At 40.3% G+C, this 24651-nt stretch overlaps 12 non-coding genes across 12 annotated transcripts; all 12 read right to left on the bottom strand.

Annotated features, from left to right (window-relative positions):
- Window positions 1–54: 54 nt before the first annotated feature.
- Window positions 55–272, bottom strand: LOC142142197 (small nucleolar RNA U3). Its single transcript, XR_012689125.1, has one exon. It is a non-coding gene; the product is annotated as a small nucleolar RNA U3 (small nucleolar RNA).
- Window positions 273–2208: 1936 nt separating this feature from the next.
- On the bottom strand, window positions 2209–2426 carry LOC142142064 (small nucleolar RNA U3). The gene has a single exon (XR_012689006.1). It is a non-coding gene; the product is annotated as a small nucleolar RNA U3 (small nucleolar RNA).
- A 1936-nt stretch (window positions 2427–4362) lies between these two features.
- Window positions 4363–4580, bottom strand: LOC142142172 (small nucleolar RNA U3). Its single transcript, XR_012689102.1, has one exon. It is a non-coding gene; the product is annotated as a small nucleolar RNA U3 (small nucleolar RNA).
- A 1939-nt stretch (window positions 4581–6519) lies between these two features.
- On the bottom strand, window positions 6520–6737 carry LOC142142153 (small nucleolar RNA U3). Its single transcript, XR_012689085.1, has one exon. It is a non-coding gene; the product is annotated as a small nucleolar RNA U3 (small nucleolar RNA).
- Window positions 6738–8674: 1937 nt separating this feature from the next.
- LOC142142147 (small nucleolar RNA U3) lies at window positions 8675–8892 on the bottom strand. Its single transcript, XR_012689079.1, has one exon. It is a non-coding gene; the product is annotated as a small nucleolar RNA U3 (small nucleolar RNA).
- A 1938-nt stretch (window positions 8893–10830) lies between these two features.
- Window positions 10831–11048, bottom strand: LOC142142121 (small nucleolar RNA U3). The gene has a single exon (XR_012689058.1). It is a non-coding gene; the product is annotated as a small nucleolar RNA U3 (small nucleolar RNA).
- Window positions 11049–12986: 1938 nt separating this feature from the next.
- Window positions 12987–13204, bottom strand: LOC142142092 (small nucleolar RNA U3). Its single transcript, XR_012689032.1, has one exon. It is a non-coding gene; the product is annotated as a small nucleolar RNA U3 (small nucleolar RNA).
- Window positions 13205–15112: 1908 nt separating this feature from the next.
- On the bottom strand, window positions 15113–15330 carry LOC142142184 (small nucleolar RNA U3). Its single transcript, XR_012689113.1, has one exon. It is a non-coding gene; the product is annotated as a small nucleolar RNA U3 (small nucleolar RNA).
- A 1968-nt stretch (window positions 15331–17298) lies between these two features.
- Window positions 17299–17516, bottom strand: LOC142142232 (small nucleolar RNA U3). The gene has a single exon (XR_012689157.1). It is a non-coding gene; the product is annotated as a small nucleolar RNA U3 (small nucleolar RNA).
- A 1936-nt stretch (window positions 17517–19452) lies between these two features.
- On the bottom strand, window positions 19453–19670 carry LOC142142120 (small nucleolar RNA U3). Its single transcript, XR_012689057.1, has one exon. It is a non-coding gene; the product is annotated as a small nucleolar RNA U3 (small nucleolar RNA).
- A 1936-nt stretch (window positions 19671–21606) lies between these two features.
- On the bottom strand, window positions 21607–21816 carry LOC142142224 (small nucleolar RNA U3). The gene has a single exon (XR_012689149.1). It is a non-coding gene; the product is annotated as a small nucleolar RNA U3 (small nucleolar RNA).
- A 1939-nt stretch (window positions 21817–23755) lies between these two features.
- Window positions 23756–23973, bottom strand: LOC142142231 (small nucleolar RNA U3). The gene has a single exon (XR_012689156.1). It is a non-coding gene; the product is annotated as a small nucleolar RNA U3 (small nucleolar RNA).
- Window positions 23974–24651: the final 678 nt, after the last annotated feature.

The raw sequence follows: 24651 nt of genomic DNA, 5'->3' as shown, positions 1-24651 counted from the left end.
TCTCAGCTTAAGTTCTTTCATAACATTCTCTGTTGTTGACAATTCAGAAACCCAACCACTCAGCTGGTGATTTGACTCCTCTACTTTTCCACAAAGGAGAAGAGAAACAGTCATCAAAAGCAGATAGTAGCTACCATAAAGCAGCACTACAAGCTCACTTCACACTCAAGAGAAATCATTAAAACTATTCCTCATGGTTGGTGAGTCTGTACACTTTAGAGCACATTTCCAAATGTATAAACTATAGAAATGATCCCTGAAAGTATAGTCTTAACAAACTACTCTTCCATTAAGACACCAGCTGACATGGCAGCCTTTTTAATATTATAGCGATTTTTAACGTTTTTCGTGTTGAATTTCTAGTTTTATTTTTTGGATGGTGATAAAGAATACTGCATTTATATTTAGAACCAACAATGTTCTCAACTGAATTTAATGAATATTTTGTTCTACTTTTGAGCACTCATTTGCTTATTTGTCATGGTGAAGTCGGAAGGGGATTTAGCTACTATCTTACAGACATGAAGTGCAGGGAGCCTATGCGGTCCTTCCATAGATGGCCACATGGCATACTACTCACAGTGGTCGCATAATCTATTCAGCTGTAGTACAATATTCTATGAATGAATGATGTGGCCGCCTATGCACAGACTACATATGGTGTCTACCATGGCAGCCCCCCACACACACACACTGGGTAAACACAAAACAAAAACAGAAAAGTTAAAATAAAACTTGAAGAAGCAAAAAAAATATAAAAAAGTTGGTGATCTGCAGTGCAGCCCGGGCAGGGGCAGGCTGGGTTCGGGGGCCGGGAGGCATCTCCCCCTTGGGTCGGTCCCATAGAGGGCTACTTTGGGCTGGGTCACTGGGCCACCTGCATTTTTTTCCTTTAAAAGGTTCCTAATTGGCTGCTGAATCGAGTCTTGTCCCCTTAGCTAAAATTTGCCAGCCCTCCCCTGGGCCCTGGTATTTAGTACCCTACCCCCCATCAGCATCCCTGGTCATATCTTGTTCCTAATGTCTTGAATTGTACCAGAAAGTATGAATGATTATGTTTTACGGTGTATTGTGCTTACAGCTTCGCTGCAACGTAATACATTTGAACGTAATGTATTGTATGTTTTCTGTACCTTTATACAAAATAAAGATACATATTCAATCAAAAATTGTAAATCAATATTTGGCAGGTGTGGGTCTCAAATTGTTTGAAATTATCCAAAAACAAATTCCGGTACAATTACAATGAAATACAGATCCGAATTAAAATAGTAAGAACTAAAAACATTCATAATGGGAAAGAAAACTATGTATGGGCTGGAAGCTTGTGAGAAGGGCCCTTTAACCTCTCATACAAGTAACGCCATCATACTCCCAACAAGCAGAGGCGTGCAAACAATGCAACATAAAATGTTTTGATAACCTAATACCAACAAATTGCTTCCCCAGTTACATTTTTTTTTATTTTTTTTATTTCCTCTTATATATTGAAAGCCTGGGATCATGCTTTTGGGTCACTGAGCGCAAAAAATGTGTAAAAACACAAAAAAGTGCACAGGGTGCGGAACATCAAGCCCTCCTTAAAAGTGGCAGGTCCCCTTTATCACCAACACCAAAAGGGGTCTTTTGGCCCCCCTTCACCGCAAAGCTCGGTGGTGTCCCTTTAGCCCTGGGTTTTGTCGAAGGTTTCCCCAGGGCAACTGAACTTTTGCCGCCCCCTTGAAAAGGGGAACCTCAGGCCACACCTCTACCCTAGATTGTGGTGAGGAGCTCATAGGGTCATCTGCACCCACCAATCTGTAAAATTCAAAAACAACAGTTGAGGTGACAAACCAAAGAGATGAATAAATAAGTAAGTGCAGAGCAAGTATGGCCCCAGTCTAATGGCCAGGCTATTACAAAAATATGCTGTAAAAGAAATATTGGAAAAAACATGGTCCTCGTCTTACTCTATCAACAAGGTTTCCCATTCCTCAATGATTTTTAGATATCTTTGGCTCACTACAACAGAAGCACATAACCCAGGTTCTCTCAGCTGCACCAATCTCAGGCCAGATGACCAAAGTAGCTTGTCCTTATTAAGAAAACCATTTCTAATATCATAAGACAGAACTTTACAAAAACAACAGCAAAGCAAATCCAGCTATACTGAAATCTCAGCTTAAGTTCTTTCATAACATTCTCTGTTGTTGACAATTCAGAAACCCAACCACTCAGCTGGTGATTTCACTCCTCTACTCTTCCACAAAGGAAAAGAGAAACAGTCATCAAAAGCAGATAGTAGCTACCATAAAGTAGCACTACAAGCTCACTTCACACTCAAGAGAAATCATTAAAACTCTTCCTCATGGTTGGTGAGTCTGTACACTTTAGAGCACATTTCCAAATGTATAAACTATAGAAATGATCCCTGAAAGTATAGTCTTAACAAACTACTCTTCCATTAAGACACCAGCTGACATGGCAGCCTTTTTAATATTATAGCGATTTTTAACGTTTTTCGTGTTGAATTTCTAGTTTTATTTTTTGGATGGTGATAAAGAATACTGCATTTATATTTAGAACCAACAATGTTCTCAACTGAATTTAATGAATATTTTGTTCTACTTTTGAGCACTCATTTGCTTATTTGTCATGGTGAAGTCGGAAGGGGATTTAGCTACTATCTTACAGACATGAAGTGCAGGGAGCCTATGCGGTCCTTCCATAGATGGCCACATGGCATACTACTCACAGTGGTCGCATAATCTATTCAGCTGTAGTACAATATTCTATGAATGAATGATGTGGCCGCCTATGCACAGACTACATATGGTGTCTACCATGGCAGCCCCCCACACACACACACTGGGTAAACACAAAACAAAAACAGAAAAGTTAAAATAAAACTTGAAGAAGCAAAAAAAATATAAAAAAGTTGGTGATCTGCAGTGCAGCCCGGGCAGGGGCAGGCTGGGTTCGGGGGCCGGAAGGCATCTCCCCCTTGGGTCGGTCCCATAGAGGGCTACTTTGGGCTGGGTCACTGGGCCACCTGCATTTTTTTCCTTTAAAAGGTTCCTAATTGGCTGCTGAATCGAGTCTTGTCCCCTTAGCTAAAATTTGCCAGCCCTCCCCTGGGCCCTGGTAGTTAGTACCCTACCCCCCATCAGCATCCCTGGTCATATCTTGTTCCTAATGTCTTGAATTGTACCAGAAAGTATGAATGATTATGTTTTACGGTGTATTGTGCTTACAGCTTCGCTGCAACGTAATACATTTGAACGTAATGTATTGTATGTTTTCTGTACCTTTATACAAAATAAAGATACATATTCAATCAAAAATTGTAAATCAATATTTGGCAGGTGTTGGTCTCAAATTGTTTGAAATTATCCAAAAACAAATTCCGGTACAATTACAATGAAATACAGATCCGAATTAAAATAGTAAGAACTAAAAACATTCATAATGGGAAAGAAAACTATGTATGGGCTGGAAGCTTGTGAGAAGGGCCCTTTAACCTCTCATACAAGTAACGCCATCATACTCCCAACAAGCAGAGGCACGCAAACAATGCAACATAAAATGTTTTGATAACCTAATACCAACAAATTGCTTCCCCAGTTACATTTTTTTTTATTTTTTTTATTTCCTCTTATAGATTGAAAGCCTGGGATCATGCTTTTGGGTCACTGAGCGCAAAAAATGTGTAAAAACACAAAAAAGTGCACAGGGTGCGGAACATCAAGCCCTCCTTAAAAGTGGCAGGTCCCCTTTATCTCCAACACCAAAAGGGGTCTTTTGGCCCCCCTTCACCGCAAAGCTCGGTGGTGTCCCTTTAGCCCTGGGTTTTGTCGAAGGTTTCCCCAGGGCAACTGAACTTTTGCCGCCCCCTTGAAAAGGGGAACCTCAGGCCACACCTCTACCCTAGATTGTGGTGAGGAGCTCATAGGGTCATCTGCACCCACCAATCTGTAAAATTTAAAAACAACAGTTGAGGTGACAAACCAAAGAGATGAATAAATAAGTAAGTGCAGAGCAAGTATGGCCCCAGTCTAATGGACAGGCTATTACAAAAATATGCTGTAAAAGAAATATTGGAAAAAACATGGTCCTCGTCTTACTCTATCAACAAGGTTTCCCATTCCTCAATGATTTTTAGATATCTTTGGTTCACTACAACAGAAGCACATAACCCAGGTTCTCTCAGCTGCACCAATCTCAGGCCAGATAACCAAAGTAGCTTGTCCTTATTAAGAAAACCATTTCTAATATCATAAGACAGAACTTTACAAAAACAACAGCAAAGCAAATCCAGCTATACTGAAATCTCAGCTTAAGTTCTTTCATAACATTCTCTGTTGTTGACAATTCAGAAACCCAACCACTCAGCTGGTGATTTCACTCCTCTACTCTTCCACAAAGGAAAAGAGAAACAGTCATCAAAAGCAGATAGTAGTTACCATAAAGCAGCACTACAAGCTCACTTCACACTCAAGAGAAATCATTAAAACTCTTCCTCATGGTTGGTGAGTCTGTACACTTTAGAGCACATTTCCAAATGTATAAACTATAGAAATGATCCCTGAAAGTATAGTCTTAACAAACTACTCTTCCATTAAGACACCAGCTGACATGGCAGCCTTTTTAATATTATAGCGATTTTTAACGTTTTTCGTGTTGAATTTCTAGTTTTATTTTTTTGGTGGTGATAAAGAATACTGCATTTATATTTAGAACCAACAATGTTCTCAACTGAATTTAATGAATATTTTGTTCTACTTTTGAGCACTCATTTGCTTATTTGTCATGGTGAAGTCGGAAGGGGATTTAGCTACTATCTTACAGACATGAAGTGCAGGGAGCCTATGCGGTCCTTCCATAGATGGCCACATGGCATACTACTCACAGTGGTCGCATAATCTATTCAGCTGTAGTACAATATTCTATGAATGAATGATGTGGCCGCCTATGCACAGACTACATATGGTGTCTACCATGGCAGCCCCCCACACACACACACACACTGGGTAAACACAAAACAAAAACAGAAAAGTTAAAATAAAACTTGAAGAAGCAAAAAAAATATAAAAAAGTTGGTGATCTGCAGTGCAGCCCGGGCAGGGGCAGGCTGGGTTCGGGGGCCGGGAGGCATCTCCCCCTTGGGTCGGTCCCATAGAGGGCTACTTTGGGCTGGGTCACTGCGACACCTGCATTTTTTTCCTTTAAAAGGTTCCTAATTGGCTGCTGAATCGAGTCTTGTCCCCTGAGCTAAAATTTGCCAGCCCTCCCCTGGGCCCTGGTAGTTAGTACCCTACCCCCCATCAGCATCCCTGATCATATCTTGTTCCTAATGTCTTGAATTGTACCAGAAAGTATGAATGATTATGTTTTACGGTGTATTGTGCTTACAGCTTCGCTGCAACGTAATACATTTGAACGTAATGTATTGTATGTTTTCTGTACCTTTATACAAAATAAAGATACATATTCAATCAAAAATTGTAAATCAATATTTGGCAGGTGTGGGTCTCAAATTGTTTGAAATTATCCAAAAACAAATTCCGGTACAATTACAATGAAATACAGATCCGAATTAAAATAGTAAGAACTAAAAACATTCATAATGGGAAAGAAAACTATGTATGGGCTGGAAGCTTGTGAGAAGGGCCCTTTAACCTCTCATACAAGTAACGCCATCATACTCCCAACAAGCAGAGGCGCGCAAACAATGCAACATAAAATGTTTTGATAACCTAATACCAACAAATTGCTTCCCCAGTTACATTTTTTTTTATTTTTTTTATTTCCTCTTATATATTGAAAGCCTGGGATCATGCTTTTGGGTCACTGAGCGCAAAAAATGTGTAAAAACACAAAAAAGTGCACAGGGTGCGGAACATCAAGCCCTCCTTAAAAGTGGCAGGTCCCCTTTATCTCCAACACCAAAAGGGGTCTTTTGGCCCCCCTTCACCGCAAAGCTCGTGGTGTCCCTTTAGCCCTGGGTTTTGTCGAAGGTTTCCCCAGGGCAACTGAACTTTTGCCGCCCCCTTGAAAAGGGGAACCTCAGGCCACACCTCTACCCTAGATTGTGGTGAGGAGCTCATAGGGTCATCTGCACCCACCAATCTGTAAAATTTAAAAACAACAGTTGAGGTGACAAACCAAAGAGATGAATAAATAAGTAAGTGCAGAGCAAGTATGGCCCCAGTCTAATGGACAGGCTATTACAAAAATATGCTGTAAAAGAAATATTGGAAAAAACATGGTCCTCGTCTTACTCTATCAACAAGGTTTCCCATTCCTCAATGATTTTTAGATATCTTTGGCTCACTACAACAGAAGCACATAACCCAGGTTCTCTCAGCTGCACCAATCTCAGGCCAGATGACCAAAGTAGCTTGTCCTTATTAAGAAAACCATTTCTAATATCATAAAACAGAACTTTACAAATACAACAGCAAAGCAAATCCAGCTATACTGAAATCTCGGCTTAAGTTCTTTCATAACATTCTCTGTTGTTGACAATTCAGAAACCCAACCACTCAGCTGGTGATTTCACTCCTCTACTCTTCCACAAAAGAAAAGAGAAACAGTCATCAAAAGCAGATAGTAGCTACCATAAAGCAGCACTACAAGCTCACTTCACACTCAAGAGAAATCATTAAAACTCTTCCTCATGGTTGGTGAGTCTGTACACTTTAGAGCACATTTCGAAATGTATAAACTATAGAAATGATCCCTGAAAGTATAGTCTTAACAAACTACTCTTCCATTAAGACACCAGCTGACATGGCAGCCTTTTTAATATTATAGCGATTTTTAATGTTTTTCGTGTTGAATTTCTAGTTTTATTTTTTGGATGGTGATAAAGAATACTGCATTTATATTTAGAACCAACAATGTTCTCAACTGAATTTAATGAATATTTTGTTCTACTTTTGAGCACTCATTTGCTTATTTGTCATGGTGAAGTCGGAAGGGGATTTAGCTACTATCTTACAGACATGAAGTGCAGGGAGCCTATGCGGTCCTTCTATAGATGGCCACATGGCATACTACTCACAGTTGTCGCATAATCTATTCAGCTGTAGTACAATATTCTATGAATGAATGATGTGGCCGCCTATGCACAGACTATATATGGTGTCTACCATGGCAGCCCCCCACACACACACACTGGGTAAACACAAAACAAAAAAAGAAAAGTTAAAATAAAACTTGAAGAAGCAAAAAAAATATAAAAAAGTTGGTGATCTGCAGTGCAGCCCGGGCAGGGGCAGGCTGGGTTCGGGGGCCGGGAGGCATCTCCCCCTTGGGTCGGTCCCATAGAGGGCTACTTTGGGCTGGGTCACTGGGCCACCTGCATTTTTTTCCTTTAAAAGGTTCCTAATTGGCTGCTGAATCGAGTCTTGTCCCCTGAGCTAAAATTTGCCAGCCCTCCCCTGGGCCCTGGTAGTTAGTACCCTACCCCCCATCAGCATCCCTGGTCATATCTTGTTCCTAATGTCTTGAATTGTACCAGAAAGTATGAATGATTATGTTTTACGGTGTATTGTGCTTACAGCTTCGCTGCAACGTAATACATTTGAACGTAATGTATTGTATGTTTTCTGTACCTTTATACAAAATAAAGATACATATTCAATCAAAAATTGTAAATCAATATTTGGCAGGTGTGGGTCTCAAATTGTTTGAAATTATCCAAAAACAAATTCCGGTACAATTACAATGAAATACAGATCCGAATTAAAATAGTAAGAACTAAAAACATTCATAATGGGAAAGAAAACTATGTATGGGCTGGAAGCTTGTGAGAAGGGCCCTTTAACCTCTCATACAAGTAACGCCATCATACTCCCAACAAGCAGAGGCGCGCAAACAATGCAACATAAAATGTTTTGATAACCTAATACCAACAAATTGCTTCCCCAGTTACATTTTTTTTTATTTTTTTTATTTCCTCTTATATATTGAAAGCCTGGGATCATGCTTTTGGGTCACTGAGCGCAAAAAATGTGTAAAAACACAAAAAAAGTGCACAGGGTGCGGAACATCAAGCCCTCCTTAAAAGTGGCAGGTCCCCTTTATCTCCAACACCAAAAGGGGTCTTTTGGCCCCCCTTCACCGCAAAGCTCGGTGGTGTCCCTTTAGCCCTGGGTTTTGTCGAAGGTTTCCCCAGGGCAACTGAACTTTTGCCGCCCCCTTGAAAAGGGGAACCTCAGGCCACACCTCTACCCTAGATTGTGGTGAGGAGCTCATAGGGTCATCTGCACCCACCAATCTGTAAAATTTAAAAACAACAGTTGAGGTGACAAACCAAAGAGATGAATAAATAAGTAAGTGCAGAGCAAGTATGGCCCCAGTCTAATGGACAGGCTATTACAAAAATATGCTGTAAAAGAAATATTGGAAAAAACATGGTCCTCGTCTTACTCTATCAACAAGGTTTCCCATTCCTCAATGATTTTTAGATATCTTTGGCTCACTACAACAGAAGCACATAACCCAGGTTCTCTCAGCTGCACCAATCTCAGGCCAGATGACCAAAGTAGCTTGTCCTTATTAAGAAAACCATTTCTAATATCATAAAACAGAACTTTACAAAAACAACAGCAAAGCAAATCCAGCTATACTGAAATCTCGGCTTAAGTTCTTTCATAACATTCTCTGTTGTTGACAATTCAGAAACCCAACCACTCAGCTGGTGATTTCACTCCTCTACTCTTCCACAAAAGAAAAGAGAAACAGTCATCAAAAGCAGATAGTAGCTACCATAAAGCAGCACTACAAGCTCACTTCACACTCAAGAGAAATCATTAAAACTCTTCCTCATGGTTGGTGAGTCTGTACACTTTAGAGCACATTTCAAAATGTATAAACTATAGAAATGATCCCTGAAAGTATAGTCTTAACAAACTACTCTTCCATTAAGACACCAGCTGACATGGCAGCCTTTTTAATATTATAGCGATTTTTAACGTTTTCCGTGTTGAATTTCTAGTTTTATTTTTTGGATGGTGATAAAGAATACTGCATTTATATTTAGAACCAACAATGTTCTCAACTGAATTTAATGAATATTTTGTTCTACTTTTGAGCACTCATTTGCTTATTTGTCATGGTGAAGTCGGAAGGGGATTTAGCTACTATCTTACAGACATGAAGTGCAGGGAGCCTATGCGGTCCTTCCATAGATGGCCACATGGCATACTACTCACAGTGGTCGCATAATCTATTCAGCTGTAGTACAATATTCTATGAATGAATGATGTGGCCGCCTATGCACAGACTACATATGGTGTCTACCATGGCAGCCCCCCACACACACACACACTGGGTAAACACAAAACAAAAACAGAAAAGTTAAAATAAAACTTGAAGAAGCAAAAAAAATATAAAAAAGTTGGTGATCTGCAGTGCAGCCCGGGCAGGGGCAGGCTGGGTTCGGGGGCCGGGAGGCATCTCCCCCTTGGGTCGGTCCCATAGAGGGCTACTTTGGGCTGGGTCACTGCGACACCTGCATTTTTTTCCTTTAAAAGGTTCCTAATTGGCTGCTGAATCGAGTCTTGTCCCCTGAGCTAAAATTTGCCAGCCCTCCCCTGGGCCCTGGTAGTTAGTACCCTACCCCCCATCAGCATCCCTGATCATATCTTGTTCCTAATGTCTTGAATTGTACCAGAAAGTATGAATGATTATGTTTTACGGTGTATTGTGCTTACAGCTTCGCTGCAACGTAATACATTTGAACGTAATGTATTGTATGTTTTCTGTACCTTTATACAAAATAAAGATACATATTCAATCAAAAATTGTAAATCAATATTTGGCAGGTGTGGGTCTCAAATTGTTTGAAATTATCCAAAAACAAATTCCGGTACAATTACAATGAAATACAGATCCGAATTAAAATAGTAAGAACTAAAAACATTCATAATGGGAAAGAAAACTATGTATGGGCTGGAAGCTTGTGAGAAGGGCCCTTTAACCTCTCATACAAGTAACGCCATCATACTCCCAACAAGCAGAGGCGCGCAAACAATGCAACATAAAATGTTTTGATAACCTAATACCAACAAATTGCTTCCCCAGTTACATTTTTTTTTATTTTTTTTATTTCCTCTTATATATTGAAAGCCTGGGATCATGCTTTTGGGTCACTGAGCGCAAAAAATGTGTAAAAACACAAAAAAGTGCACAGGGTGCGGAACATCAAGCCCTCCTTAAAAGTGGCAGGTCCCCTTTATCTCCAACACCAAAAGGGGTCTTTTGGCCCCCCTTCACCGCAAAGCTCGGTGGTGTCCCTTTAGCCCTGGGTTTTGTCGAAGGTTTCCCCAGGGCAACTGAACTTTTGCCGCCCCCTTGAAAAGGGGAACCTCAGGCCACACCTCTACCCTAGATTGTGGTGAGGAGCTCATAGGGTCATCTGCACCCACCAATCTGTAAAATTTAAAAACAACAGTTGAGGTGACAAACCAAAGAGATGAATAAATAAGTAAGTGCAGAGCAAGTATGGCCCCAGTCTAATGGACAGGCTATTACAAAAATATGCTGTAAAAGAAATATTGGAAAAAACATGGTCCTCGTCTTATTCTATCAACAAGGTTTCCCATTCCTCAATGATTTTTAGATATCTTTGGCTCACTACAACAGAAGCACATAACCCAGGTTCTCTCAGCTGCACCAATCTCAGGCCAGATGACCAAAGTAGCTTGTCCTTATTAAGAAAACCATTTCTAATATCATAAGACAGAACTTTACAAAAACAACAGCAAAGCAAATCCAGCTATACTGAAATCTCGGCTTAAGTTCTTTCATAACATTCTCTGTTGTTGACAATTCAGAAACCCAACCACTCAGCTGGTGATTTCACTCCTCTACTCTTCCACAAAGGAAAAGAGAAACAGTCATCAAAAGCAGATAGTAGCTACCATAAAGCAGCACTACAAGCTCACTTCACACTCAAGAGAAATCATTAAAACTCTTCCTCATGGTTGGTGAGTCTGTACACTTTAGAGCACATTTCCAAATGTATAAACTATAGAAATGATCCCTGAAAGTATAGTCTTAACAAACTACTCTTCCATTAAGACACCAGCTGACATGGCAGCCTTTTTAATATTATAGCGATTTTTAATGTTTTTCGTGTTGAATTTCTAGTTTTATTTTTTGGATGGTGATAAAGAATACTGCATTTATATTTAGAACCAACAATGTTCTCAACTGAATTTAATGAATATTTTGTTCTACTTTTGAGCACTCATTTGCTTATTTGTCATGGTGAAGTCGGAAGGGGATTTAGCTACTATCTTACAGACATGAAGTGCAGGGAGCCTATGCGGTCCTTCTATAGATGGCCACATGGCATACTACTCACAGTGGTCGCATAATCTATTCAGCTGTAGTACAATATTCTATGAATGAATGATGTGGCCGCCTATGCACAGACTACATATGGTGTCTACCATGGCAGCCCCCCACACACACACACTGGGTAAACACAAAACAAAAACAGAAAAGTTAAAATAAAACTTGAAGAAGCAAAAAAAATATAAAAAAGTTGGTGATCTGCAGTGCAGCCCGGGCAGGGGCAGGCTGGGTTCGGGGGCCGGGAGGCATCTCCCCCTTGGGTCGGTCCCATAGAGGGCTACTTTGGGCTGGGTCACTGGGCCACCTGCATTTTTTTCCTTTTAAAAAGCTTCCTAATTGGCTGCTGAATCGAGTCTTGTCCCCTGAGCTAAAATTTGCCAGCCCTCCCCTGGGCCCTGGTAGTTAGTACCCTACCCCCCATCAGCATCCCTGGTCATATCTTGTTCCTAATGTCTTGAATTGTACCAGAAAGTATGAATGATTATGTTTTACGGTGTATTGTGCTTACAGCTTCGCTGCAACGTAATACATTTGAACGTAATGTATTGTATGTTTTCTGTACCTTTATACAAAATAAAGATACATATTCAATCAAAAATTGTAAATCAATATTTGGCAGGTGTGGGTCTCAAATTGTTTGAAATTATCCAAAAACAAATTCCGGTACAATTACAATGAAATACAGATCCGAATTAAAATAGTAAGAACTAAAAACATTCATAATGGGAAAGAAAACTATGTATGGGCTGGAAGCTTGTGAGAAGGGCCCTTTAACCTCTCATACAAGTAACGCCATCATACTCCCAACAAGCAGAGGCACGCAAACAATGCAACATAAAATGTTTTGATAACCTAATACCAACAAATTGCTTCCCCAGTTACATTTTTTTTTATTTTTTTTATTTCCTCTTATATATTGAAAGCCTGGGATCATGCTTTTGGGTCACTGAGCGCAAAAAATGTGTAAAAACACAAAAAAGTGCACAGGGTGCGGAACATCAAGCCCTCCTTAAAAGTGGCAGGTCCCCTTTATCTCCAACACCAAAAGGGGTCTTTTGGCCCCCCTTCACCGCAAAGCTCGGTGGTGTCCCTTTAGCCCTGGGTTTTGTCGAAGGTTTCCCCAGGGCAACTGAACTTTTGCCGCCCCCTTGAAAAGGGGAACCTCAGGCCACACCTCTACCCTAGATTGTGGTGAGGAGCTCATAGGGTCATCTGCACCCACCAATCTGTAAAATTTAAAAACAACAGTTGAGGTGACAAACCAAAGAGATGAATAAATAAGTAAGTGCAGAGCAAGTATGGCCCCAGTCTAATGGACAGGCTATTACAAAAATATGCTGTAAAAGAAATATTGGAAAAAACATGGTCCTCGTCTTACTCTATCAACAAGGTTTCCCATTCCTCAATGATTTTTAGATATCTTTGGCTCACTACAACAGAAGCACATAACCCAGGTTCTCTCAGCTGCACCAATCTCAGGCCAGATGACCAAAGTAGCTTGTCCTTATTAAGAAAACCATTTCTAATATCATAAGACAGAACTTTACAAAAACAACAGCAAAGCAAATCCAGCTATACTGAAATCTCGGCTTAAGTTCTTTCATAACATTCTCTGTTGTTGACAATTCAGAAACCCAACCACTCAGCTGGTGATTTCACTCCTCTACTCTTCCACAAAGGAAAAGAGAAACAGTCATCAAAAGCAGATAGTAGCTACCATAAAGCAGCACTACAAGCTCACTTCACACTCAAGAGAAATCATTTAAACTCTTCCTCATGGTTGGTGAGTCTGTACACTTTAGAGCACATTTCCAAATGTATAAACTATAGAAATGATCCCTGAAAGTATAGTCTTAACAAACTACTCTTCCATTAAGACACCAGCTGACATGGCAGCCTTTTTAATATTATAGCGATTTTTAACGTTTTTCGTGTTGAATTTCTAGTTTTATTTTTTGGATGGTGATAAAGAATACTGCATTTATATTTAGAACCAACAATGTTCTCAACTGAATTTAATGAATATTTTGTTCTACTTTTGAGCACTCATTTGCTTATTTGTCATGGTGAAGTCGGAAGGGGATTTAGCTACTATCTTACAGACATGAAGTGCAGGGAGCCTATGCGGTCCTTCCATAGATGGCCACATGGCATACTACTCACAGTGGTCGCATAATCTATTCAGCTGTAGTACAATATTCTATGAATGAATGATGTGGCCGCCTATGCACAGACTACATATGGTGTCTACCATGGCAGCCCCCCACACACACACACTGGGTAAACACAAAACAAAAACAGAAAAGTTAAAATAAAACTTGAAGAAGCAAAAAAAATATAAAAAAGTTGGTGATCTGCAGTGCAGCCCGGGCAGGGGCAGGCTGGGTTCGGGGGCCGGGAGGCATCTCCCCCTTGGGTCACTGGGCCACCTGCATTTTTTTCCTTTAAAAGGTTCCTAATTGGCTGCTGAATCGAGTCTTGTCCCCTGAGCTAAAATTTGCCAGCCCTCCCCTGGGCCCTGGTAGTTAGTACCCTACCCCCCATCAGCATCCCTGGTCATATCTTGTTCCTAATGTCTTGAATTGTACCAGAAAGTATGAATGATTATGTTTTACGGTGTATTGTGCTTACAGCTTCGCTGCAACGTAATACATTTGAACGTAATGTATTGTATGTTTTCTGTACCTTTATACAAAATAAAGATACATATTCAATCAAAAATTGTAAATCAATATTTGGCAGGTGTGGGTCTCAAATTGTTTGAAATTATCCAAAAACAAATTCCGGTACAATTACAATGAAATACAGATCCGAATTAAAATAGTAAGAACTAAAAACATTCATAATGGGAAAGAAAACTATGTATGGGCTGGAAGCTTGTGAGAAGGGCCCTTTAACCTCTCATACAAGTAACGCCATCATACTCCCAACAAGCAGAGGCGCGCAAACAATGCAACATAAAATGTTTTGATAACCTAATACCAACAAATTGCTTCCCCAGTTACATTTTTTTTTATTTATTTTTTTATTTCCTCTTATATATTGAAAGCCTGGGATCATGCTTTTGGGTCACTGAGCGCAAAAAATGTGTAAAAACACAAAAAAGTGCACAGGGTGCGGAACATCAAGCCCTCCTTAAAAGTGGAAGGTCCCCTTTATCTCCAACACCAAAAGGGGTCTTTTGGCCCCCCTTCACCGCAAAGCTCGGTGGTGTCCCTTTAGCCCTGGGTTTTGTCGAAGGTTTCCCCAGGGCAACTGAACTTTTGCCGCCCCCTTGAAAAGGGGAACCTCAGGCCACACCTCTACCCTAGATTGTGGTGAGGAGCTCATAGGGTCATCTGCACCCACCAATCTGTAAAATTTAAAAACAACAGTTGAGGTGACAAACCAAAGAGATGAATAAATAAGTAAGTGCAGAGCAAGTATGGCCCCAGTCTAATGGACAGGCTATTACAAAAATATGCTGTAAAAGAAATATTGGAAAAAACATGGTCCTCGTCTTACTCTATCAACAAGGTTTCCCATTCCTCAATGATTTTTAGATATCTTTGGCTCACTACAACAGAAGCACATAACCCAGGTTCTCTCAGCTGCACCAATCTCAGGCCAGATGACCAAAGTAGCTTGTCCTTATTAAGAAAACCATTTCTAATATCATAAGACAGAACTTTACAAAAACAACAGCAAAGCAAATCCAGCTATACTGAAATCTCGGCTTAAGTTCTTTCATAACATTCTCTGTTGTTGACAATTCAGAAACCCAACCACTCAGCTGGTGATTTCACTCCTCTACTCTTCCACAAAGGAAAAGAGAAACAGTCATCAAAAGCAGATAGTAGCTACCATAAAGCAGCACTACAAGCTCACTTCACACTCAAGAGAAATCATTAAAACTCTTCCTCATGGTTGGTGAGTCTGTACACTTTAGAGCACATTTCCAAATGTATAAACTATAAAAATGATCCCTGAAAGTATAGTCTTAACAAACTACTCTTCCATTAAGACACCAGCTGACATGGCAGCCTTTTTAATATTATAGCGATTTTTAACGTTTTTCGTGTTGAATTTCTAGTTTTATTTTTTGGATGGTGATAAAGAATACTGCATTTATATTTAGAACCAACAATGTTCTCAACTGAATTTAATGAATATTTTGTTCTACTTTTGAGCACTCATTTGCTTATTTGTCATGGTGAAGTCGGAAGGGGATTTAGCTACTATCTTACAGACATGAAGTGCAGGGAGCCTATGCGGTCCTTCCATAGATGGCCACATGGCATACTACTCACAGTGGTCGCATAATCTATTCAGCTGTAGTACAATATTCTATGAATGAATGATGTGGCCGCCTATGCACAACTACATATGGTGTCTACCATGGCAGCCCCCCCCCACACACACACTGGGTAAACACAAAACAAAAACAAAAAAGTTAAATAAAAACTTGAAGAAGCAAGAAAAATATAAAAAAGTTGGTGATCTGCAGTGCAGCCCGGGCAGGGGCAGGCTGGGTTCGGGGGCCGGGAGGCATCTCCCCCTTGGGTCGGTCCCATAGAGGGCTACTTTGGGCTGGGTCACTGGGCCACCTGCATTTTTTTCCTTTAAAAGGTTCCTAATTGGCTGCTGAATCGAGTCTTGTCCCCTCAGCTAAAATTTGCCAGCCCTCCAATGGGCCCGGGCCCCCTGGCATGCCAGGGTCCTGGTAGTTAGTACCCTACCCCCCATCAGCATCCCTGGTCATATCTTGTTCCTAATGTCTTGAATTGTACCAGAAAGTATGAATGATTATGTTTTACGGTGTATTGTGCTTACAGCTTCGCTGCAACGTAATACATTTGAACGTAATGTATTGTATGTTTTCTGTACCTTTATACAAAATAAAGATACATATTCAATCAAAAATTGTAAATCAATATTTGGCAGGTGTGGGTCTCAAATTGTTTGAAATTATCCAAAAACAAATTCCGGTACAATTACAATGAAATACAGATCCGAATTAAAATAGTAAGAACTAAAAACATTCATAATGGGAAAGAAAACTATGTATGGGCTGGAAGCTTGTGAGAAGGGCCCTTTAACCTCTCATACAAGTAACGCCATCATACTCCCAACAAGCAGAGGCGCACAAACAATGCAACATAAAATGTTTTGATAACCTAATACCAACAAATTGCTTCCCCAGTTACATTTTTTTTTTTTTTTTTTTTTTTTTTATTTCCTCTTATATATTGAAAGCCTGGGATCATGCTTTTGGGTCACTGAGCGCAAAAAATGTGTAAAAACACAAAAAAGTGCACAGGGTGCGGAACATCAAGCCCTCCTTAAAAGTGGCAGGTCCCCTTTATCTCCAACACCAAAAGGGGTCTTTTGGCCCCCCTTCACCGCAAAGCTCGGTGGTGTCCCTTTAGCCCTGGGTTTTGTCGAAGGTTTCCCCAGGGCAACTGAACTTTTGCCGCCCCCTTGAAAAGGGGAACCTCAGGCCACACCTCTACCCTAGATTGTGGTGAGGAGCTCATAGGGTCATCTGCACCCACCAATCTGTAAAATTTAAAAACAACAGTTGAGGTGACAAACCAAAGAGATGAATAAATAAGTAAGTGCAGAGCAAGTATGGCCCCAGTCTAATGGACAGGCTATTACAAAAATATGCTGTAAAAGAAATATTGGAAAAAACATGGTCCTCGTCTTACTCTATCAACAAGGTTTCCCATTCCTCAATGATTTTTAGATATCTTTGGCTCACTACAACAGAAGCACATAACCCAGGTTCTCTCAGCTGCACCAATCTCAGGCCAGATGACCAAAGTAGCTTGTCCTTATTAAGGAAACCATTTCTAATATCATAAGACAGAACTTTACAAAAACAACAGCAAAGCAAATCCAGCTATACTGAAATCTCGGCTTATGTTCTTTCATAACATTCTCTGTTGTTGACAATTCAGAAACCCAACCACTCAGCTGGTGATTTCACTCCTCTACTCTTCCACAAAGGAAAAGAGAAACAGTCATCAAAAGCAGATAGTAGCTACCATAAAGCAGCACTACAAGCTCACTTCACACTCAAGAGATATCATTAAAACTCTTCCTCATGGTTGGTGAGTCTGTATACTTTAGAGCACATTTCCAAATGTATAAACTATAAAAATGATCCCTGAAAATATAGTCTTAACAAACTACTCTTCCATTAAGACACCAGCTGACATGGCAGCCTTTTTAATATTATAGCGATTTTTAACGTTTTTCGTGTTGAATTTCTAGTTTTATTTTTTGGATGGTGATAAAGAATACTGCATTTATATTTAGAACCAACAATGTTCTCAACTGAATTTAATGAATATTTTGTTCTACTTTTGAGCACTCATTTGCTTATTTGTCATGGTGAAGTCGGAAGGGGATTTAGCTACTATCTTACAGACATGAAGTGCAGGGAGCCTATGCGGTCCTTCTATAGATGGCCACATGGCATACTACTCACAGTGGTCGCATAATCTATTCAGCTGTAGTACAATATTCTATGAATGAATGATGTGGCCGCCTATGCACAGACTACATATGGTGTCTACCATGGCAGCCCCCCACACACACACACTGGGTAAACACAAAACAAAAACAGAAAAGTTAAAATAAAACTTGAAGAAGCAAAAAAAATATAAAAAAGTTGGTGATCTGCAGTGCAGCCCGGGCAGGGGCAGGCTGGGTTCGGGGGCCGGGAGGCATCTCCCCCTTGGGTCGGTCCCATAGAGGGCTACTTTGGGCTGGGTCACTGGGCCACCTGCATTTTTTTCCTTTAAAAGGTTCCTAATTGGCTGCTGAATCGAGTCTTGTCCCCTGAGCTAAAATTTGCCAGCCCTCCCCTGGGCCCTGGTAGTTAGTACCCTACCCCCCATCAGCATCCCTGGTCATATCTTGTTCCTAATGTCTTGAATTGTACCAGAAAGTATGAATGATTATGTTTTACGGTGTATTGTGCTTACAGCTTCGCTGCAACGTAATACATTTGAACGTAATGTATTGTATGTTTTCTGTACCTTTATACAAAATAAAGATACATATTCAATCAAAAATTGTAAATCAATATTTGGCAGGTGTGGGTCTCAAATTGTTTGAAATTATCCAAAAACAAATTCCGGTACAATTACAATGAAATACAGATCCGAATTAAAATAGTAAGAACTAAAAACATTCATAATGGGAAAGAAAACTATGTATGGGCTGGAAGCTTGTGAGAAGGGCCCTTTAACCTCTCATACAAGTAACGCCATCATACTCCCAACAAGCAGAGGCGCGCAAACAATGCAACATAAAATGTTTTGATAACCTAATACCAACAAATTGCTTCCCCAGTTACATTTTTTTTTATTTTTTTTATTTCCTCTTATATATTGAAAGCCTGGGATCATGCTTTTGGGTCACTGAGCGCAAAAAATGTGTAAAAACACAAAAAAGTGCACAGGGTGCGGAACATCAAGCCCTCCTTAAAAGTGGCAGGTCCCCTTTATCTCCAACACCAAAAGGGGTCTTTTGGCCCCCCTTCACCGCAAAGCTCGGTGGTGTCCCTTTAGCCCTGGGTTTTGTCGAAGGTTTCCCCAGGGCAACTGAACTTTTGCCGCCCCCTTGAAAAGGGGAACCTCAGGCCACACCTCTACCCTAGATTGTGGTGAGGAGCTCATAGGGTCATCTGCACCCACCAATCTGTAAAATTTAAAAACAACAGTTGAGGTGACAAACCAAAGAGATGAATAAATAAGTAAGTGCAGAGCAAGTATGGCCCCAGTCTAATGGACAGGCTATTACAAAAATATGCTGTAAAAGAAATATTGGAAAAAACATGGTCCTCGTCTTACTCTATCAACAAGGTTTCCCATTCCTCAATGATTTTTAGATATCTTTGGCTCACTACAACAGAAGCACATAACCCAGGTTCTCTCAGCTGCACCAATCTCAGGCCAGATGACCAAAGTAGCTTGTCCTTATTAAGAAAACCATTTCTAATATCATAAGACAGAACTTTACAAAAACAACAGCAAAGCAAATCCAGCTATACTGAAATCTCGGCTTAAGTTCTTTCATAACATTCTCTGTTGTTGACAATTCAGAAACTCAACCACTCAGCTGGTGATTTCACTCCTCTACTCTTCCACAAAGGAAAAGAGAAACAGTCATCAAAAGCAGATAGTAGCTACCATAAAGCAGCACTACAAGCTCACTTCACACTCAAGAGAAATCATTAAAACTCTTCCTCATGGTTGGTGAGTCTGTACACTTTAGAGCACATTTCCAAATGTATAAACTATAGAAATGATCCCTGAAAGTATAGTCTTAACAAACTACTCTTCCATTAAGACACCAGCTGACATGGCAGCCTTTTTAATATTATAGCGATTTTTAACGTTTTTCGTGTTGAATTTCTAGTTTTATTTTTTGGATGGTGATAAAGAATACTGCATTTATATTTAGAACCAACAATGTTCTCAACTGAATTTAATGAATATTTTGTTCTACTTTTGAGCACTCATTTGCTTATTTGTCATGGTGAAGTCGGAAGGGGATTTAGCTACTATCTTACAGACATGAAGTGCAGGGAGCCTATGCGGTCCTTCCATAGATGGCCACATGGCATACTACTCACAGTGGTCGCATAATCTATTCAGCTGTAGTACAATATTCTATGAATGAATGATGTGGCCGCCTATGCACAGACTACATATGGTGTCTACCATGGCAGCCCCCCACACACACACACTGGGTAAACACAAAACAAAAACAAAAAAGTTAAAATAAAACTTGAAGAAGCAAGAAAAATATAAAAAAGTTGGTGATCTGCAGTGCAGCCCGGGCAGGGGCAGGCTGGGTTCGGGGGCCGGGAGGCATCTCCCCCTTGGGTCGGTCCCATAGAGGGCTACTTTGGGCTGGGTCACTGGGCCACCTGCATTTTTTTCCTTTAAAAGGTTCCTAATTGGCTGCTGAATCGAGTCTTGTCCCCTGAGCTAAAATTTGCCAGCCCTCCCCTGGGCCCTGGTAGTTAGTACCCTACCCCCCATCAGCATCCCTGGTCATATCTTGTTCCTAATGTCTTGAATTGTACCAGAAAGTATGAATGATTATGTTTTACGGTGTATTGTGCTTACAGCTTCGCTGCAACGTAATACATTTGAACGTAATGTATTGTATGTTTTCTGTACCTTTATACAAAATAAAGATACATATTCAATCAAAAATTGTAAATCAATATTTGGCAGGTGTGGGTCTCAAATTGTTTGAAATTATCCAAAAACAAATTCCGGTACAATTACAATGAAATACAGATCCGAATTAAAATAGTAAGAACTAAAAACATTCATAATGGGAAAGAAAACTATGTATGGGCTGGAAGCTTGTGAGAAGGGCCCTTTAACCTCTCATACAAGTAACGCCATCATACTCCCAACAAGCAGAGGCGCGCAAACAATGCAACATAAAATGTTTTGATAACCTAATACCAACAAATTGCTTCCCCAGTTACATTTTTTTTTATTTTTTTTATTTCCTCTTATATATTGAAAGCCTGGGATCATGCTTTTGGGTCACTGAGCGCAAAAAATGTGTAAAAACACAAAAAAGTGCACAGGGTGCGGAACATCAAGCCCTCCTTAAAAGTGGCAGGTCCCCTTTATCTCCAACACCAAAAGGGGTCTTTTGGCCCCCCTTCACCGCAAAGCTCGGTGGTGTCCCTTTAGCCCTGGGTTTTGTCGAAGGTTTCCCCAGGGCAACTGAACTTTTGCCGCCCCCTTGAAAAGGGGAACCTCAGGCCACACCTCTACCCTAGATTGTGGTGAGGAGCTCATAGGGTCATCTGCACCCACCAATCTGTAAAATTTAAAAACAACAGTTGAGGTGACAAACCAAAGAGATGAATAAATAAGTAAGTGCAGAGCAAGTATGGCCCCAGTCTAATGGACAGGCTATTACAAAAATATGCTGTAAAAGAAATATTGGAAAAAACATGGTCCTCGTCTTACTCTATCAACAAGGTTTCCCATTCCTCAATGATTTTTAGATATCTTTGGCTCACTACAACAGAAGCACATAACCCAGGTTCTCTCAGCTGCACCAATCTCAGGCCAGATGACCAAAGTAGCTTGTCCTTATTAAGAAAACCATTTCTAATATCATAAGACAGAACTTTACAAAAACAACAGCAAAGCAAATCCAGCTATACTGAAATCTCGGCTTAAGTTCTTTCATAACATTCTCTGTTGTTGACAATTCAGAAACCCAACCACTCAGCTGGTGATTTCACTCCTCCACAAAGGAAAAGAGAAACAGTCATCAAAAGCAGATAGTAGCTACCATAAAGCAGCACTACAAGCTCACTTCACACTCAAGAGAAATCATTAAAACTCTTCCTCATGGTTGGTGAGTCTGTACACTTTAGAGCACATTTCCAAATGTATAAACTATAGAAATGATCCCTGAAAGTATAGTCTTAACAAACTACTCTTCCATTAAGACACCAGCTGACATGGCAGCCTTTTTAATATTATAGCGATTTTTAACGTTTTTCGTGTTGAATTTCTAGTTTTATTTTTTGGATGGTGATAAAGAATACTGCATTTATATTTAGAACCAACAATGTTCTCAACTGAATTTAATGAATATTTTGTTCTACTTTTGAGCACTCATTTGCTTATTTGTCATGGTGAAGTCGGAAGGGGATTTAGCTACTATCTTACAGACATGAAGTGCAGGGAGCCTATGCGGTCCTTCTATAGATGGCCACATGGCATACTACTCACAGTGGTCGCATAATCTATTCAGCTGTAGTACAATATTCTATGAATGAATGATGTGGCCGCCTATGCACAGACTACATATGGTGTCTACCATGGCAGCCCCCCACACACACACACTGGGTAAACACAAAACAAAAACAGAAAAGTTAAAATAAAACTTGAAGAAGCAAAAAAAATATAAAAAAGTTGGTGATCTGCAGTGCAGCCCGGGCAGGGGCAGGCTGGGTTCGGGGGCCGGGAGGCATCTCCCCCTTGGGTCGGTCCCATAGAGGGCTACTTTGGGCTGGGTCACTGGGCCACCTGCATTTTTTTCCTTTAAAAGGTTCCTAATTGGCTGCTGAATCGAGTCTTGTCCCCTGAGCTAAAATTTGCCAGCCCTCCCCTGGGCCCTGGTAGTTAGTACCCTACCCCCATCAGCATCCCTGGTCATATCTTGTTCCTAATGTCTTGAATTGTACCAGAAAGTATGAATGATTATGTTTTACGGTGTATTGTGCTTACAGCTTCGCTGCAACGTAATACATTTGAACGTAATGTATTGTATGTTTTCTGTACCTTTATACAAAATAAAGATACATATTCAATCAAAAATTGTAAATCAATATTTGGCAGGTGTGGGTCTCAAATTGTTTGAAATTATCCAAAAACAAATTCCGGTACAATTACAATGAAATACAGATCCGAATTAAAATAGTAAGAACTAAAAACATTCATAATGGGAAAGAAAACTATGTATGGGCTGGAAGCTTGTGAGAAGGGCCCTTTAACCTCTCATACAAGTAACGCCATCATACTCCCAACAAGCAGAGGCGCGCAAACAATGCAACATAAAATGTTTTGATAACCTAATACCAACAAATTGCTTCCCCAGTTACATTTTTTTTTTTTTATTTTTTTTATTTCCTCTTATATATTGAAAGCCTGGGATCATGCTTTTGGGTCACTGAGCGCAAAAAATGTGTAAAAACACAAAAAAGTGCACAGGGTGCGGAACATCAAGCCCTACTTAAAAGTGGCAGGTCCCCTTTATCTCCAACACCAAAAGGGGTCTTTTGGCCCCCCTTCACCGCAAAGCTCGGTGGTGTCCCTTTAGCCCTGGGTTTTGTCGAAGGTTTCCCCAGGGCAACTGAACTTTTGCCGCCCCCTTGAAAAGGGGAACCTCAGGCCACACCTCTACCCTAGATTGTGGTGAGGAGCTCATAGGGTCATCTGCACCCACCAATCTGTAAAATTTAAAAACAACAGTTGAGGTGACAAACCAAAGAGATGAATAAATAAGTAAGTGCAGAGCAAGTATGGCCCCAGTCTAATGGACAGGCTATTACAAAAATATGCTGTAAAAGAAATATTGGAAAAAACATGGTCCTCGTCTTACTCTATCAACAAGGTTTCCCATTCCTCAATGATTTTTAGATATCTTTGGCTCACTACAACAGAAGCACATAACCCAGGTTCTCTCAGCTGCACCAATCTCAGGCCAGATGACCAAAGTAGCTTGTCCTTATTAAGAAAACCATTTCTAATATCATAAGACAGAACTTTACAAAAACAACAGCAAAGCAAATCCAGCTATACTGAAATCTCGGCTTAAGTTCTTTCATAACATTCTCTGTTGTTGACAATTCAGAAACCCAACCACTCAACTGGTGATTTCACTCCTCTACTCTTCCACAAAGGAAAAGAGAAACAGTCATCAAAAGCAGATAGTAGCTACCATAAAGTAGCACTACAAGCTCACTTCACACTCAAGAGAAATCATTAAAACTCTTCCTCATGGTTGGTGAGTCTGTACACTTTAGAGCACATTTCCAAATGTATAAACTATAGAAATAATCCCTGAAAATATAGTCTTAACAAACTACTCTTCCATTAAGACACCAGCTGACATGGCAGCCTTTTTAATATTATAGCGATTTTTAACGTTTTTCGTGTTGAATTTCTAGTTTTATTTTTTGGATGGTGATAAAGAATACTGCATTTATATTTAGAACCAACAATGTTCTCAACTGAATTTAATGAATATTTTGTTCTACTTTTGAGCACTCATTTGCTTATTTGTCATGGTGAAGTCAGAAGGGGATTTAGCTACTATCTTACAGACATGAAGTGCAGGGAGCCTATGCGGTCCTTCTATAGATGGCCACATGGCATACTACTCACAGTGGTCGCATAATCTATTCAGCTGTAGTACAATATTCTATGAATGAATGATGTGGCCGCCTATGCACAGACTACATATGGTGTCTACCATGGCAGCCCCCCACACACACACACTGGGTAAACACAAAACAAAAACAGAAAAGTTAAAATAAAACTTGAAGAAGCAAAAAAAATATAAAAAAGTTGGTGATCTGCAGTGCAGCCCGGGCAGGGGCAGGCTGGGTTCGGGGGCCGGGAGGCATCTCCCCCATGGGTCGGTCCCATAGAGGGCTACTTTGGGCTGGGTCACTGGGCCACCTGCATTTTTTTCCTTTAAAAGGTTCCTAATTGGCTGCTGAATCGAGTCTTGTCCCCTGAGCTAAAATTTGCC

The sequence above is a fragment of the Mixophyes fleayi genome, chromosome 2 (genome assembly GCF_038048845.1).
Source record: "Mixophyes fleayi isolate aMixFle1 chromosome 2, aMixFle1.hap1, whole genome shotgun sequence".
In the NCBI taxonomy this organism is placed as follows: domain Eukaryota; kingdom Metazoa; phylum Chordata; class Amphibia; order Anura; family Limnodynastidae; genus Mixophyes; species Mixophyes fleayi.
This window is presented reverse-complemented; position numbering and strand designations above follow the sequence as displayed.